The sequence below is a fragment of the Lepidochelys kempii genome, chromosome 4 (genome assembly GCF_965140285.1).
Source record: "Lepidochelys kempii isolate rLepKem1 chromosome 4, rLepKem1.hap1, whole genome shotgun sequence".
Taxonomy (NCBI): domain Eukaryota; kingdom Metazoa; phylum Chordata; order Testudines; family Cheloniidae; genus Lepidochelys; species Lepidochelys kempii.
Genome location: NC_136383.1, coordinates 61,941,002 through 61,959,292, shown reverse-complemented (window position 1 = coordinate 61,959,292; position 18,291 = coordinate 61,941,002). Strand labels below are relative to the sequence as shown.

The window sequence follows — 18,291 nt, the reverse complement described above, 5'->3', positions numbered from 1 at the left end:
ATTTTTGTGTTTGGAATCAGACTCTATCCTGTGATTCCATTATGTTGGAATAACTCGTTCATCACCCAATCAAACTTGGTCAGTCTAAAAAAGGTTAATTAAAAATGCAGGACAAAGAGTCCCTTTTGTGAGGTACAGTGATTCAGCATCTGGAAAGTTTTGTAATGTTTCTGTTCCCACACAAAATAAAACCATTCAAAGGATGGCAAGCCAACAGGCTGCATATAGTATGGTACAGATGGAGAACTTTGTTTAGATATCATTCTGGTATGAAAGAGGTAATCTGCAAAGAAAGCACCTGTGGCTCACTTTGCACTGCTGCACAGAGGAATGAATAGATATAAGGCACCCTGGGATGAGGTGTACAAAGCCCCACACTGGAGAGGAAGCAGTTAAGGAACCTTTGGGTCAAGGTAGCTCCACCCCATTACACCTGAAATGCATGCACAAGCTGGAGGAGGAGCTTAAAAAGTGACCAGAGTAGCTTACTTGCAAGTAGCTAGTGGAGGTGAATGGATCTATACTCTGAAGCTCTGCAAAAAGAGTACTATGAGAGGCCTAATTGCTGGAGTTTCTGCTTCTTAATGGTCTACCCAACCTGCTGAGGGCAAAGGATGCTGGGCATTTGAAAGGTTGGAGACTTATTATTTGATTTATTTTGTTATGTCTTTGCTGTTTCCTGTTGTGTGGAGAGGCTAGTAGGAAGTGATCCAGGGTGCAGGACTAAACTATGTACCTTTGGGATGTGGATTAGAATCTGCTGGAGAGGGTGTGCTAGGTATCCTCTACCCACCCCCTGACAGGGCTGGTGGTGAAAAACCTATACCTGCTACCAGACAGCCAGGACTATCAAGACCTTGATCAGGGCATCCTGATTCTGGCTTGGTGAAGTTTAACTAGCCTTTGTGGAATGCTTTGGATATGTCTCTGCAATATTTTAGCTTGAGTGTCTCAGCCTGGATCAACAGACTCAGGCTAGCCGGGCTCATACCACTGCCCTAAAAATAGCTGTGTGGGCAGCTCTTTGAAGTCCTGGCTTGAACTGGAGCTCAGGTTCTGAAGCCCAAGGAGTACTAGTGTAAGCCCTGCTAGCCTGAATCTGTCCACTCAGACCGGGAGGCTTGCTCCCAAATTCCAGAAAGGGTGGAAACAACTTGTGACCCATCTGGAGGGCTGAGTCACAGAAGGGGGCAGACCACTGTAGGGCAGGGACAATCTGTCAGCAGGTGGTGCCAAGATAGAAGAGTGCCTTCTGCTCCCTTGCCTGACCACTAGGTGGCAGAAGTGGGGAGTGGACCCTTTCTCACACACACACACCCTTGCATCGGCTACCTAATAATGTGGGTGGCAACCTGGGGGAGATATAGTCTCCTCAGAGGTGCCACACCTGCTTCACGCCTGTGGGTGGGATGGGGCAGGGAATGGGTGGAGCCTTGTCTTTGTCCACCCCCCAAAGGCACTGGCAACATAGTGGATCAATGCTCCAGGGCATTTATGCTGCACTAGGTATAGAGATGAGTCAGTGCACTTCCACTTGAAGCAAGGGGAACCCAGGAGTAAAAATCTGCATCCTGGGCTGCTCTTTACATCTTTGCCCAGGGCTCCTGGGAAAGCCCCACGTCACCCCTAAGGAGCTAAAAGAATCTGTGAAAGTGTTTTAAATTGAGAGTGATGCTAAAGTATGTGAAATATATGTATCTGTACCTGGAAGACCGTGTCTAAAGCTTCACAAAATAGAACAAGCTGATCTGATTGTGCCCAGTGCAATTCAGCAGGGAAAACATGTTCACTTGATGTTGCTAGGTTACCAGCCTTATTTACAGATAGTTAGAAGTTTCCAGAGCAGAGACATCGGAGAAGCTTTGTGAGCAGAAGTAAGAAGGGAGGGGGGAACATCCTATGGTCAATTTTTTTTTTTTAACTACATTACATGGTGAGGCTTAGTGTGAAAGAATGGTGAAGACAGTGAGAAGCAGTGCAACACAGAACTAGAAGTGTCACACTCTAAGTAGTTCAGACTTCAGAAGACATTGTTAGATGAGAGAAATAGGGGGTGGGAGTGAGGCAAAAATAGTGTAAATACTATATGTTGCTTTAATTGATTCATATGTAACCAGCTTTAGCAAGATTCAGCAGCCAGAAAAGGAGAATTGTAGACATGGAGCACAAGAACGCTACACAAATATGCCTGCTAAAGGCAGGGTGTAAATTGGTGTAGCTCCATTATAATCAATGCAGTTGAGCCAATTTACTTCAATTGAAAATTGGGCCCTTTGTCTTTTGCCTGGCATGTGCAAGACGGAAGTGAAATCTGCAGAGAATGAGGGATAGAGACTAAGATCAGGCTTTTTCCCAGAGTGATGATGTATGAGCAGAAGCCTCTTTTAGAAAGGGGCCTAGAGAACTGACAAAGCTGACCCAAAGAGGATTGAAGAAGTGAATGACCACAACCATTTGGTCCTATCATAGAGAAAGTAGCAGGCAGACTAGAAGGATCCACATTTGGGATGTGTGTGCTGTGAGAGACTGGGATGAACTTCTCAATGAGGCTTGTTGGCTGACTCTTCTCTTGCCTTTTCTCAACCTGAAAGTTAAATGTAGTGTTTATGTGGAAGATGTGAACAAAATCACCTTGCCATATTGGAGTTATGCCAGCTTCATACATATTTGCTTTCTGCTTAAAAAATGGCTTCCAGATTTATTTTTCTCTAGATTAATCTTAAGCAACTTGTTTTTCAGATAAAGAAGTCATGTCTTCATCTGCTCATATTTGGGCATGATTGTTCCAGGGGGCACAGTGGATGGACTCCTCTCCCCACACAATGCCACACAACTTTGTGAGGTGTCACTTATAACCCCTAGTCAAGCCAGCTGACTCCGCAGGCCAGGCAATAGGCCACTTTGTAAAAATTGTGTCCTGGGCTAGTGAAACAGCTTGGCTGAAAATAAATTTGTCTCAATTTATGGAATATGACTCCACCAAACACAGATCAGAAAATCTAGTCCTACCAGAACAACACTGATGATTAAAGCTCCTAGAATCAGATTTTCAAAGCCACATACAAGACTTAGACACCTCCTTCTTCTTCTTTAATCCTTTAGGCAGTTTTGAAAATGGCAGCCTTAATACCGAAATATGTGAGCAATAGGGTTTTCTTTGCTTTTTTTCCTATTGTTTCCCAAATGCATATGTAAACATACCTTGAAATGAACAATAGTATAATCTTTTACAATACAGTAGTTGCATACAGTCAGTCTTAATTACTCCATCAGATCTACTATAATTGACTCTAAAATGTTTGCTTGTTTTAACTGGGGGCTAAACTGAGGTAGTTGGGAATAGCACAAATGCTGAAATCTGAGTGTTAAAACCAATCAGAGTGTAGGAATCTGAATACTGACTGGTTACTAAAACCTCCCACATATTGTGAGTCAGATATTGGACTGTGCGTCTGCAATCTGATTGGCTGGGACCATTCAATTTCAGTGTGATACAGTGCTGGAGAATGAGAGAGAGCAAGTAAAAAAAAAAAGTGTGACTAGCCTATTTTACTGGTTTGTCGCTTGCGTGAATTAACATCTGTCATGTAAAAATTTTAGACTCTGTTGCTCGAGAAGCTTGAGTTGTGCTGGAAAGTGGTAGAGCTACAGGAATTGTACCAAATTCTGCTCTGTTAACTCTGCAATTCCATCTGAAATAACTTCCTGGCTTCACTAGAGCTCTCCTGGTGCATGCCCCGTATAACTGAGAACAGAGTTTGGCTTAGTTCATTCAGAGGCACAGAGGAGTGGGAACAACTTTTAACAGGCAGAGCTGGTGCTGCATCTTAAGGCCAGCTGGTGTGCAGTGTGAGCATGGGCCATCACCTGACTGAGCTTAGTGAAGGAATCATTGGGTGAAATTGTATGGCCTGTGTTATGCAGCAGGTCTGACTAGATGATTGTAATAGCCCCTTCTGGCCTTTAAGTCTGAGCTTTCATTTAGAAATCCCCCTTTGGGATTCTAGAGTAATAAAAGCACTAGCATTCTGGGGACTCAAGCCACCAAATCTTGGCTACCTCCTGCAGAAGTGTACTGGGATTTGATCTTGCAAGGTGCTCAGCACTCTGGTCATGAACCACCTGGTTAACTTGAAGCACCTGTCTCATCCCATTTCAGTGGAAATATTCAAGTGCTTAAAGTTGAGCACATGCTTCTGTGCTTTACTGGTCTGGAGATAGAGCGCCTTGCAAGATGAAGCCCTACCTGGTGAAGGCACCTCTTGTGGCCTCTCCTCAGAGCACTCCTTGCAGGGAAATCTGAACAGGCCTTTACTTTTTAGTCAGATTTGTAATTAAAAAAACAATTGTACATGGGAACCAGATAAGGGTGCCACATTGTCAAAGCTCATTAGGTATCCAAAGATGCAAATAGGTTTCTAATGGGGCTTTGAAAAGCACCTAGGTACCTAACAAGTTTTAAAAAATCTGGCCCTAAGTGACTTTGTTGGAGTTTTCAGTGACAGTGGAGATTGATTTGGCTAAACTGTGTTAATACGGAGGTGCCATTTCTCTAGTTTTTAGTTTGATTTGAGTAATCACACAGCAGCTCAGTGACTGAATATGGATGTTTGTGTCAGATATTTGGTTTCTTCTCTAAAGTTTAATGCTTGCTATGAGGTGGTTTGCTTTGGACAAAAGCTCTTGTTCCTGTGCACTGGTGTACGGTGTTTGTTATATCCTATTTATTACAGATGCTCCGTCAAACACTACAATTTAATCGGGTCTATACTCACTATAGCCAATTACCTAACAAGAATACACTTTGCTTTATCAGTCAACAACAAAATCCCATTTGGAATACTAATATCTAGTCCTTTCTTTGTTCCTTTATTCTTTCTTTGAAAAGCCTGAATACATTATACCATTATACATTAGCACCCAGATTTTGATCTCATGTGTAAATCAGGATACAGCCATGGAGGAACTACATTGGTATAAATGAGATCAGATTTGGGCCCAGTTACTCTGGGTTGACACTTTACTAAATGGGGACTAAATCTGGCCTCTTATGTAGTCTGAAACAGAAATACACCACTGTAATTTTATTAATTTATTATCAGCTTTGTAAGGGGTTTTTCCCTGAACATCAAGGACTTATAAGAAATAGAAAGGCATTTGTAATGGTCAGAAATACTGATAGGAAATCTATCTAAAAGTTTTCTGTAGCAATCATCACGGTTGTATTGAAGTTTTGTGGGTCTTTTTTTACAGGTAAATTAAATCTTCGTGGTAAGGCCCAAGAAGACTTCACAGAATGTCCTCCCTGTCTCTCCCATTCCTGGTTACAAGAGACTGCTTGGGGAAGACATCTACTTTTTTTTTTTTTCTTAAACTCACCATTCTGTTATGGTGGAAATGCTTTGTAAAAGAGACAGAACTTCCAAGTTATTTCGAAGGTGGTCAGATTCTGGCTTAGTCTGTTAGTCTCTGGATGTTCCTCTGAATGTCTTGTCCCGGAATGTTTTCCCTCATGGGCTTTGACAGCTGTATTTATTAGGGCTGATAGAAAATTTTTCATCAAAACTAAGCAAACATGTAAAAATATTCATGTTAAGTATCTGCTTTCCTAGGGAAACAATTGCATTCTTTTTGTTAAAAAGCAACATTTTGTTGGATTGGTTGGTTTTTTGTGGTAAGGAAAATATTGAACTCTTTGTTTTGGCTTTGAGCTGAAAAGTTTGGGGTTATTTGGTTTAACCCTCCCCCTAGTATTTTATGACCTTGCTGGGTCATGGTTGGAACCATGGTCATCGATTTTGCTTGGTCCTGATCCATTGATAGCTTAGATGAAGAGGACCCAGGCCTTAAACTGGTAATGGAAGTGGGCTGAGAGCCAATGGAGGCATTGGAGCATATAGATGACATGTCATGGCTTGTCCCATTGAGAATGCAAATAACTTCACGCTGCACCAGCTGGAGTCTCTGCATTGCATCCAGCTTCAGTCCTAGGTGCAGTGAATTCCAATAATGTAGTGTGGCGGTGACAAATGAGTAGATAGCTGTGGACAAATCTTCATCCAGGAGGAAGGGGCAAAATTTCATTATCTGCAGATGAAACCATCTTTGCCATTAATGCTACTTGATCATTATGAGATTAGTGATGAGTTGCATAGGACCCTGAGTCTTTGCACCAATCTACAGAATGTGGAGGCCTCCTACTTGTTCTTTCACAAGCCTGGAAAGTGCAGATCTCTTTTACGGGAGATTATTTCAATATTTTTAAGGGCTTCTTGAGCTGCAATGGCTGTTATGGGGCAAACCCCATCAGGGTGAAGTGTTTCATAAAGTTTGGGCTAATTTTTAGAGTTTCTGCTTCTGCAAGTTTCTTTGTTCAGTACACCTTCACTATAATGAATCTGTTGGGATCCAAACCTTTTCTTCTTTTATTGCCAGGGGTTTGTTATAGCAAAGGGCAATCAAAATGGACCATAAACTGCTGGAGTAAGTTAATGAGGTGGCTTTGGATAAAGGTGTTAGCTTTATTAATAATTATAATAACTAAGGCTACAAGTTGGTCACAGAGGGTGATTTTTAGGTGACCTCCGCACTGTCAGCCCCCACAGCAGCAGGGTTCCAGCTTCAGTGGATAAAAATTGTGCACACATGTGCAACATCCTTTCTCCCTCTCCCCCCCACCCCCCTGCCAACTGTTATTGGGATCCAGGGTCCATTATAGGCAAAAGTTTGTAATAAAGAAGTGTGTTCTAGCGAGAGTGTACTCTATCTAGTTGAACTTTCCTAAGTTCCAATTTACATTGACTGGGAATCTGGACGTTCATGTTTCTGTTTTCTCCAGGAACCCAGCACAGTCAAATTGCAGTAATGGAAGAGAAGAAGAAAAGAGAGCTGCACCTCTCCAAAAATCCACATCGAGTCCCTTAAATATACATATACTATAGTAACAAAGGCTTTTACTCTCATTTTGTATTCAATGTCAAATGGTAACATTGCTGCCCTAATACTGTGCAAGCCACGGGAATAATTTTCCAAGCAAGAGAATCATTTTCCTATTCAGTGCTTTTTCTTTTAAGATTCTTGTTTTGTGTGTGCTACTTTGGAGAAGTAATCAGATGCAAGTAGGCTACTCTTATGTGAACTGGGTTTAAGTAGGGCGACTTCTGAAACTTGGCTTTCAACACAATCTCAGAAAAAAGGAAGGATCCTTAAATTTCATGCAAAGTAATCCTGATGTTTTGTATTATATTATACATGGTATACTGCTAAATTTAACCACAATTCTAAAGAAGAGTCATGTTTTCAAGTGTTTTTTCATAACCTGATTTTAAATTAATAAGCTTCAAAAGACTCCATGGTTTGATTATTTTCTATTCATCACCTAGTTGTTTGTCTGAACCTCTTGGCTTTGTAGTTTGTGCATGCATAAACATAGGGATTGGGGGAACTACTTAAACTTTTTGAATCTCAGAAATAACTTGTTTAAAATTTTGGGTGAAAATTTGGGTCTTATTTCATGTAAATGAGTCCAGCCAAATGTAATTTAAAATATCTCCTGTTTGATTTCCTCTTCAGCAAACTATAATACAAGTAGGATACTGTCCTGTTTTAGGCATAGTAAAACCAAGGTGTGAGCATAAAGATTACTGAATGGCAACACAAAAGAGAAAAACTGTGCCCTGCTTCTTCCCTCCCTCCTACCAGCTGTGAAGCACAGAATAGTGAGACCAAAATGCCTGGATCCAAACTCTTCTGAAGTTAGAATGACTTTTACAGCTGATGTCTATAATAAACTGAACTCAGGCACTTGAAGTCCCTTTGAGCAGGAGGCTGGATTAGATGGCCTCCTGAGGTCTCTTCCAACCCTGATATTCTATGATTCTAAGTCTAGGCCCAGATCTAGATCTGAACTTTGCAGCTCAGACCTATTTCATATGCAGAAGTTGTCCTTTAGAATTTCTCCAGCAGTCATCCTGCCATGTCCCTTATGCTTGATATCCAGAGAGAAAGGTGGTGTATCTCTGATGGTGAGATTCTCAGGGTATATCTACATTGTAATTAAAAACCCGCAGCTGGTCCCTGTCAGCTGACTTGGGCTAAGGAACTGTTTTTTATTGCTGTGTGGATGTTTGGGTTCTGGCTGGAGCCTGAGATCTGGGTCCCTCCCTTTGTGGGGTCTGAGTGTGGGGTCTAGCCAGAGCCTGAACATCTACCTTGCAATTAAAGAGCTCCAGAGCCCAAGTCAGCGGATATGGGTCAGCCATGGGGTTTTAATTGCAGTGTAGACATCTGTACTAGAAATGAGCTAAGTGTTTTTTGTAATGAGTGGTGGTGTGGGGTTTTTTTTTGTTTCCCCCAACACCCCCCCCCTCCCGGAGGGTATTAGAAGGGACATTAAGGTTATGTCTACACTTGGAGCTAGGGGTGTAAATTCCCAGCTCTCATAGACATGCTCATGCTAGCTATCATGGAGGTAGCACACTAAAAATAATAGTGTAGATTTTACATTTGGGGACAATGTATACCTTCAGATCAGCGGCACTGCTATGGGTACCCGCATGGCCCCACAGTATGCCAACATTTTTATGGCTGACTTAGGGGACAAGAGCTGAGGAAGCGTTGTTCTAACGCCCCTACTCTACTTGCGCTATATTGATGACATCTTCATCATCTGGACCTATGGAAAAGAAGCCCTTGAGGAATTCCACCATGATTTCAACAATTTCCATCCCACCATCAACCTCAGCCTGGTCCAGTCCACACAAGAGATGCACTTCCTGGACACTACAGTGCTAATAAACAATGGTCACATAAACACCACCCTATACCGGAAACCTACTGACCGCTATTCCTACCTACATGCCTCCAGCTTTTACCCTGACCACACCACACGATCCATCGTCTACAGCCAAGCTCTGCGATACAACCGCATTTGCTCCAACCCCTCAGACAGAGACAAACACCTACAAGGTCTCTATCAAGCATTCTTACAACTACAATACCCACCTGCGGAAGTGAAGAAACAGATTGATAGAGCCAGAAGAGTTCCCAGAAGTCACCTACTACAGGACAGGCCTAACAAAGAAAATAACAGAACGCCACTAGCCGTCACCTTCAGCCCCCAACTAAAACCCCTCCAACGCATTATTAAGGATCTACAACCTATCCTGAAGGATGACCCAACACTCTCACAAATCTTGGGAAACAGGCCAGTCCTTGCCTACAGACAGCCCAACCTGAAGCAAATACTCACCAACAACCACATACCACACAACAGAACCACTAACCCAGGAACCTATCCTTGCAACAAAGCCTGTTGCCAACTGTGCCCACATATCTATTCAGGGGACACCATCAAAGGGCCTAATAACATCAGCCACACTATCAGAGGCTCGTTCACCTGCACATCCACCAATGTGATATATGCCATCATGTGCCAGCAATGCCCCTCTGCCATGTACATTGGTCAAACTGGACAATCTCTACGTAAAAGAATAAATGAACACAAATCAGATGTCAAGAATTATAACATTCATAAACCAGTCAGAGAACACTTCAATCTCTCTGGTCACGCAATCACAGACATGAAGGTCGCTATCTTACAACAAAAAAACTTCAAATCCAGACTCCAGCGAGAAACTGCTGAATTGGAATTCATTTGCAAATTGGATACTATTAATTTAGGCTTAAATAGAGATTGGGAGTGGCTAAGTCATTATGCAAGGTAGCCTATTTCCCCTTGTTTTTTTTCTACCCCCCCACCCCCCGACGTTCTGGTTAAACTTGGATTTATGCTGGAAATGGCCCACCCTGATTATCATGCACATTGTAAGGAGAGTGGTGAGTTTGGATGAGCTATTACCAGCAGGAGAGTGAGTTTGTGTGTGTGTGTGTGTGGTGGGGGAGGGGGGTGAGAAAACCTGGATTTGTGCTGGAAATGGCCCAACTTGATGATCACTTTGGATAAGCTATTACCAGCAGAAGAGTGGGGTGGGAGGAGGTATTGTTTCATGGTCTCTGTGTATATAATGTCTTCTGCAGTTTCCACAGTATGCATCTGATGAAGTGAGCTGTAGCTCACGAAAGCTCATGCTCAAATAAATTGGTTAGTCTCTAAGGTGCCACAAGTACTCCTTTTCTTTTAGTATAGATACAGTGGCATGGGCAGCAGTTATCAGTGGCACAAGGTAGCTGCCCTAAGAACGTACTGTGGAGTCCAGAGAGTTTGTACTTGGGGTGACTATCCTCTGCCACCACTGCCCAAATGACTACAGCTATATTAACATTTTTAGTCTGCTAGGTCAATGGGAGTGAGTGAGAGTATGTGTATGTAGCTTTCCCCCTGCTGCCAAGTTGGTGCCCTGAAAGTAGACTATTTTTTCTACATATGAAAGCAGTTCCCTCTCTTTATTTGTCTTATCCATCCCTCAAGCCAAAATGTCCACCTGGGCTGTATGCTCACCAACTCCAGTTGCTGTTGTACTTTTGCACAGCTCGGCAATCTACCACTGCCATTTCCCGCTATGCCCTCCAGAGCCAGCACTGTAACACTATAGGGCACAAGATAAACAATGGAAGTTTATCCATTTTATCCCGTGGAAACATTGGTAGAGAGTAGCTGGATTGTTAACCCAGAAGGAAAGCAGAAAAAATATTGCAAGCTTTCCTTTAGCTGAGACACCTGTTAATTCTCCAACAAAGTCTGAAGTAATATTTGTCACAGCCTTGCCCCATCTACCCTCTGGATAGACCCCTGTCTGTGAGTGGACCTCATCTCTGGATCATGTGCTTCTAATAGGCAGCAGGTTTAAAACAAACAGAAGGAAGTATTTCTTCACACAACTCACAGTGTGTGGAACTCATTGCCAGGGAATGTTGTGAAGGCCAAAACTATAATGTGGCCCAAGAAAGAATTAGATCAGTTTATAGAGGATGGGTCCATCAATGGCTATTAGCCAAGATGGTCAGGATGCAACCCCATGCTCTGGGTGTCCCTCGCCTCTGATTGCCAGAAGCTGAGAGTGGATGACAGGGGATGGCTTACTGGATGATTTTCTGTTCATTCACTCTGAAGCACCTGGCACTGGCCACTGTCAGAAGATAGGATACTGGGCTAGATGGACCATTGGTCTGACCCAGGATGGCCGTTTTTATGTTCTTAATGGCCCTCCCCATTGAAAACTCATTTTCCAGAAGGGGAGACATTCAACATCGATGGCTCTGTCATCTTCTCGGACATAGTGTTTCCATTAGGTAGCAAGCCCCTGCTACAAAATGGGTGCTCTAAAGAATCCACAAACGAGGTTGCAATGCAACATGCAGGACACCTCCAAAATGAAGGTTACAGTACAAAGTAGAGCCCCTGAAACAAAAATGAGCTTCACCAAACATGGAGTTCACATTTGACGTAGATATATCCCCACACTGTTTCAACACCCTTTTCCCTGTTGTGGACGTACATTTATCTGAAATATTAATGTTCAAAGAGCTGAAATCATTGACTTTTTATTTTAGCAGGTCTCTAAACATTAGTTTTATTAATCTAACTCTCAGCAGTCAGATTACTCTGTTTGAAAGGTACCCAACTGAGAATGTGCCATACAAGAACTGCTTTGGAAGCAGCACAAGCAATTGCATTTATGGAAGGATGCAAACTGGTCAATGTGACAAGACTAGTATTTAGTTCTGAAGACATGTAAAGTTGCTCCTAATGAGATGCACAATCCATCTTGCACATGCCTCACTGACTATACATACTGCAGGCGGTAGTGTTGTAGCCATGTTTGTCCCAGGATATTACAGAAAGAAGGTGGGTAAGGTAATATCTCTTATTGGACCAGCTTTTTCTGGTGAAAGAGACAAGCTTTCAAGCTAAACAGAACTCTTCTTCAGGTCTGTCTCTCTCATCAACAGAAGTTGGTCCAATAAAAGATATTTTCTCACTCACCTTGTCTCCGCTGCAGGCATGAGCGAGTTTCAAAAGACAATAGAATACATGGCTTGTGTTTATTCTAGTAGGATTTTTGACAACCATCTACACAGCTAAACAAATTAAATGCAATATCTAAAATATATTAAATGTCTTTCTATGCACTTTTTTAAAGCAGAACATTGTCTTGCTAGAGTTGTCTTATATACTCCCCGTAAGATAAAATAACTTATGAGAAGCTAATGAGCCATGTAGGCTCCTAGCAGGACTTGCAACATTTTCTAGCACTAATGTGCCTCATGCTTATTAATGAGGAGAGACTGAGCTATTTTTTTTTAAACAGACCTGAATCTTGTTCTAAAAGTAAAATTTTTGAATGTCCTGCTATTGTGATTGTCATCTTTAATATTTTGAATGGTGACTAACTGTATCTGGCAAATATGGACAGATGGCTGGAGATTATTTCTCTGAAATAGGTTTTTTTTTTTTTTTTGTTTTTTGTTTTTTTTAGAAAGTAATACCCTCTATTAATCCTAGAGGCAACCAAAAAACCTTAATACACAGGGCTTGTCTACACTACGCAGCTTTTAGCGACAAGGCTGTGTTGACACAGCCTTGTCGCTAAAAGTCAGCGTGTGTGAACGCTCTGTTGGTATTTTGTCGGCACTTGTGTTCACACTGCCACTTGCATTGGCAAAACTTTTGTCTTTTGTGGGGGTGGGGGAGCTTTTAAAAGTTGACAATGTCACAGTGTAGACAATATTGTAGCTAATATTGAAAATGAGATTTAAGTGAATACATGAGCTTTCATTCTAAGAAAAACTTAATGCACAGATGCTTACAGATCATTCTAATAAGAATTTGGAGTAGACTGCATTTTTTGCATTACCCCATCCAAAATCCAGCTCTAAACCTAAAGAGCCAGGCAGCCTTTCAGTTCAGTCCTTATGTTTCATAAATTTGAGTCAGATGGAAGCAACTTACTGTAATGAATGGCTAAAATGTCTCTTTCTTCCTGTAGTCTAAGAAAGAGAAAGTGAAGTAACATCTTAATAATTGCATGAGCTTTAAAGCACACTAGCCATTTAAATACAATCAGTGCTAATGAAACACTACTCTACAGTAGGGAAGATGTCAGCACTTCTTTTAGAAAACCACATTTCAAGCAATTGACAGTTATAAATAGCTAGAAAATCCTTCTGGATAGAAAGGGAAGAAGAGGTGTAAGGCTGGTGCTGTATTTTGAAAGTATATGTAGTAGCAGGGACAGACTATTTGAGAATGAAGTGTGATTCTTTGGGTAATAATATAAGGAATAAAAGGTAAAGAAACAGTATGCATCTGCTTTAAGCCATCAGGATTGGAGACACATGACATCAAAAACATAACTGGCTCAAGCCCTGAGCTCAGGTGCAGTGAACAGTGACAGGCCCAGAGTGCCAGTTCTGGCTTTCTTTTCCTTAACACATGCCCCTGGCAGAAGTTAGGCAGGCAGCAAGAAGCCGACTCCAACTTCCCCTATTGGCATAAGCTTAAGGTTTTACAGCTTATATATAGCTTATTGTCATAGAGCCAGATTCTCAACCTGGGTGCAGTTTAGAGCAGCCCTAGATGGCCATAGCCAGCTGGCACAGTTCAGAGCAGCCCTTGAGTTGCTCTAAACTGCAGCATGGCTGAGAATCAGTGAGCTGCAACTGGCCTCATGACAGCATCTTGCTTTCTGCTGCACCTCGCTCATATTTGGAGCAGCAGAGAGTAAGTGGCCCAGTATCGAGAAAGGAAAAGAGCAATAAAATAAAAGGACATTTATAAAAGTCCAAGCGGGGTCCATTCCTCCCCTTCTCCTATGGGAGCAACAGAGCAAATGTAGACTCTGCAACAGTATAGGTGTAGAAGAGGGAATTCATTAGGTATCCTTTCCATTCTCACTCTCCCATTACTCTTATGGTCTTCAACCTACTAACTATCTGTACATATACATACAAACATGTGGTTCTTTTTTTATGTATTGTGACAAAGTTCCTGCTCTACCTTGGTGGGTCTTGCACTTCTTGGTGTATTTGCTTGCCTTGGAGCTTTATGGCAGCCCTCAGCTTGGCCGTTTTTCTGAATTCACAGTCCAGGTCGATGACTCCTGTGTCTGACCAGGAGTTGGGGGGAACCCAAGCCTGCCCTCTACTCTGGGTTCCAGCCCAGGGTCCTGTGGAATGCAGCTGTCTAGAGTGCCTCCTGGAACAGCTGTGTGACAGCTACAACTCCCTGGGCTACTTCCCCATGGCCTCCTCCCAACACCTTCTTTATCCTCACCACAGGACCTTCCTCCTGGTGTCTGATAATGCTTGTACACCTCAGTGCTCCAACAGTCCATGTTCTCACTCTCAGCACCTAGTGCCTCTTGCTCCCAGCTCCTCACACACACCACAAACTGAAGTGAGCTCCTTTTTAAACCCAGGTGCCCTGATTAGCCTGCCTTAATTGATTCTAGCAGATTCTTGATTAGAACATGTGCATCCAATCAGCCTGTCTATCTTAATTGTCTCCAGAAGGTTCATGATTGTTCTGGAACCTTCCCTGTTACCTTACCCAGGGAAAAGGGACCTACTTAACCTGGGGCTAATATATCTGCCTTCGATGAGCAGATTGTTACAGCTTCATGTACTGCTATCTATCGGAGAAATTCTTCTTTGTGCAATCTATCCTTAATAGTAGGTGAGGGGGAAGAAGAGAAGTTACAACTGTTAAAAAACTGTGTGTTGTGGGGAACATTCAGTGGTTCCTAATTGTACAATTTTGTTTGAAACCAAATACTGTTTTTTTTAGCCATCATGGTTGTAGAAATAAATATACAAAAACATGAAAAAAACAAAACAAAAACCTTCCCTGTTACCTTACCCAGGGAAAAGGGACCTACTTAGCCTGGGGCTAATATAGCTCCTGCTTGCTGCCCTCTGGCCTGGGCTTTCCTTGCTGTTTGCCCCTGCTTTCGACTTCCCCCCCCCCGACTGGGCCAGATGCTCTCCCCCCTTCTTCTCCTCCTGCTGCTCCAGCTGGAAACCCCTCCCTGAGGGGGGTGGCCTGCTGACCCGCTCCCCGGAGGGAGGGAGTGGAAGGACCCAGCCCCCAGATCCAGCCGCTTGCTGTTTGTCTGCGGACCCGTCTCCAGTCTAGAGGACTCTTATCACTTGCTCTGGCATTTCTGAAATGGTGTTTCTGCAAAAAAGAAAGCCCAGAACAGACAGAGAAAAAGCTGTCCACCGGAGGAACACCGCCCGGGGAATCTACGAATCGCCATGGAGGGGGCCTAAGACTGAGTGACTTTCGAACTGTGCTCTCGTGTGGGGGGAGGCCTTGACTGTGTCTTAACTGTGTTTGTAGGGACACAGGGGGTGTGGCACAGAGCTGCCCCCAGATCCATCTGTGTCCTCCCAACCCCCACACTACGATCTTCACCCCCCCCACTCCGCCATCTTTGCTGGCTGTTTAACATCTGCCTCTGGACTCAGTTGCTTGCCCTGATTCCACTGTGCGGGCCAGAAGCACCAGCCAACCAAACAGGACTCTCTGGACAAGCGTACGGTGGTTCATGTGTCCCCCACCCTGAATTGTCCACCCCACAGCTTGTCCCTTTCTACCTGACCCCAACTCCTGTTAACCACCTGCCACCGCCCCCGCTGGGGCATCGGCAATGGAGGGCACCAGGGTGACCTCCGCCGCTGCCATGCCCATCACCTCCCCAGACTCTAGGGAAGCCCCCCCCTAGCTGGCGGGAAAGGCCAGGGCACAAAGAAGGGGAAGGGCCCCGCTAAAACCACTGGGCCCTCCATGGCAGGCGCCACCCCCACTGCTGCTAACCTGTTTCTGTTATCAGCCCTCTCCCGTTGGGCTGCAAGGACCCCGCCCTCCGTCACATCTTTTCCTTCCGCCGGCAAGTGCAACTTTTACTGCCGCCGGCGGTGCGTGACGGAGTGGCACCGTTACTGGGTGTACTTTTCCACGGGGGAAGCCCAGTGCTACCTCTGCCAGGTGTCGGGGCATGGCCGGAGGGACTGCCCCTTAGCCCAGCAAGGAGGGGCACCTGGGATCCCCGAGACCCGGCAGGACATCAGCCCCATCATTGCCGATGCCCCTGGCCGCCCGAACCCGCCCCCGCTCCTGTTCGGACCACCACTACTCCCACTCAGGCCCAAAGGGCACCTCCCGTACAACACCCAGACGAGCAGGAGAGCCCCGCCCTCACTGCTGACAATCTAGCGGGGCCTATGGAGGAGGGTGTGGCAGAGATACCACCAGGCATGGGAGAGAGCCTTCCCCAGGGAGAATCCTCCCTCCCTTATGCTGCCCCACCGTTCCCAAACCCCCCAAGTCCCCGAGCCATCACCTTTACCCCCTGACATGACCCCTGCTAACCAGCCCCCAGATGATGCCATGGAGGGCTGGGCCCTAGTCCAAGGGAAGTGAGGCAAGCGGAAGGCTCAAGCTCCGCCTCATCTACCCGAGGTGGAGGCCCCCCGGAAGACCAGGAAGGGGGGCACCGATGCCAAAGCTTCCGCTTTTCCCATGAGTGCATCCCATCCACCGGTATCAGCCGGGAAAGACGTGGCAGCACTGGAGGGTAGTGTCTCCCCTCCACGGGAGACCCTCCCCTCCGAGACCCTTGAGGAAGCCCCTTCTGTCCTGACGCTACCCGAAGGCCCCGTGAACCCTGAGGCAACCGTCGTGGCGGGTGCCAGTGGGGAGAGCCCTGGGGCGGCGGAAAGTGTCCTCTCTTCCATGTTCGAAGAGATTGAGGCCTTAGATCTGACCCCGGTCGCCCAGGGGGAGGATGACCTTTTGCCAGCAAACCTCGATCTGGGCGACCTCACTCCACCCCTCTTTTCCCCATGCTCCCTCCCCTTAACTGCTGCTTCCACTCCCACCTCCGAGGACTCCTCCATCGATCTGGCCACTGATGGCACCCCGCTGATGACCACCGAGCCTACTCAGGTGACAGCCGGTGCCACATGGACGGGACACGAGTCGCCAGAGGCACCCCCTGTTGGTGCGGAGCAATCGACTTCCTTCCTGGGCAGGGGCCCTACAGAAGATAATCCATCTCCTGATGCTGTGGCTGCTAAATCCACCATAGAGCGCGCGCCCAGTGTCACTGAGAGCTCCCTCCCCACCCCCTTAATCCTCGATTCTGATTGGGAGGTGCCACCATCCAGCTGCTTGCCTCCCAAAACCCAGAACCTCGCCTCTGCCCCTGCCCCCGCTCCTACCCCTATCCAATTTACCTCCTGCAATGTCATTGCCGCCCCCGTGGCTGTTTCCTTCCCTTTCCCAACTGATGACCCCCAGGGAGCAGCCTTTGTGTTCTCCTGACCCGACCCATTAGGAGCTGCTATTTTCCCTCCACCGTCCCCTATCGCCCCAGGGCTTGAGGCGGGCCTAGAAGCTCCAGCCCATTAGGCACCCCATCATAGAATCATAGAATCATAGAATATCAGGGTTGGAAGGGACCCCAGAAGGTCATCTAGTCCAACCCCCTGCTTGAAGCAGGACCAATTCCCAGTTAAATCATCCCAGCCAGGGCTTTGTCAAGCCTGACCTTAAAAACCTCTAAGGAAGGAGATTCTACCACCTCCCTAGGTAACGCATTCCAGTGTTTCACCACCCTCTTAGTGAAAAAGTTTTTCCTAATATCCAATCTAAACCTCTCCCACTGCAACTTGAGACCATTACTCCTAGTTCTGTCATCTGCTACCATTGAGAACAGTCTAGAGCCATCCTCTTTGGAACCCCCTTTCAGGTAGGTCCGCATCGAGGGTCCGCACCCTGCTTGTCCGTTTTAGTGGACCACGGGGCTGTACCAAGGACCCCGCCAGGGAACAACCGGGAAACCGTAACCCCACCCCCCCATGAGCTGCGAGGAGAGCTGCGGAAGTTTTTAGAGGATGTCCGTGGCTCCCGCAACAAGGTACAACTTGCCCTCCAGCGATGGAGGACTTTTCTCAAATCCTCCGGGCCACAAGGGCCCTCATGGGGGAAGGTAAAGGGACGGGGAAGCAGGATGCTGCGGCCTACTGGCGGGTCCGCGTCTTCCGTGAACAATTACTCACCTACGGGATGGGTCACGGAATGCTGCGCGGCCTGCTGGGAGATGCGAGTGTCCCTGCCAGTGAGGATCCCCCCCAACCCTCCCCATGACACCTCTCACCATCGCAACGTCGAACACCCAGGGTTATAGGATGGCTCTCCGCAGGTCCCAGGTGCTCTCCTTCCTTCGGGAGGGAGGGTATTCTGTGGTTTTCCTGCAGGAGACCCATACGGATCCGACCGCCGAAGACAGTTGGCGGCTGGAGTGGGGGGACAGGGTCTACTTTAGC

General features: G+C 45.7%; 1 long non-coding RNA gene across 1 annotated transcript in view; it reads left to right on the top strand.

Moving 5' to 3' along the window:
- The first annotated feature begins 503 nt into the window (after nucleotides 1–503).
- The window catches only part of LOC140909977 (uncharacterized), a 175,361-nt gene continuing 157,573 nt past the window's right edge, over nucleotides 504–18,291 (top strand). Inside the window, exon 1 of the long non-coding RNA XR_012158396.1 lies at nucleotides 504–632. This is a non-coding gene — a long non-coding RNA (uncharacterized LOC140909977). The remainder of the gene's footprint in view (nucleotides 633–18,291) is intronic.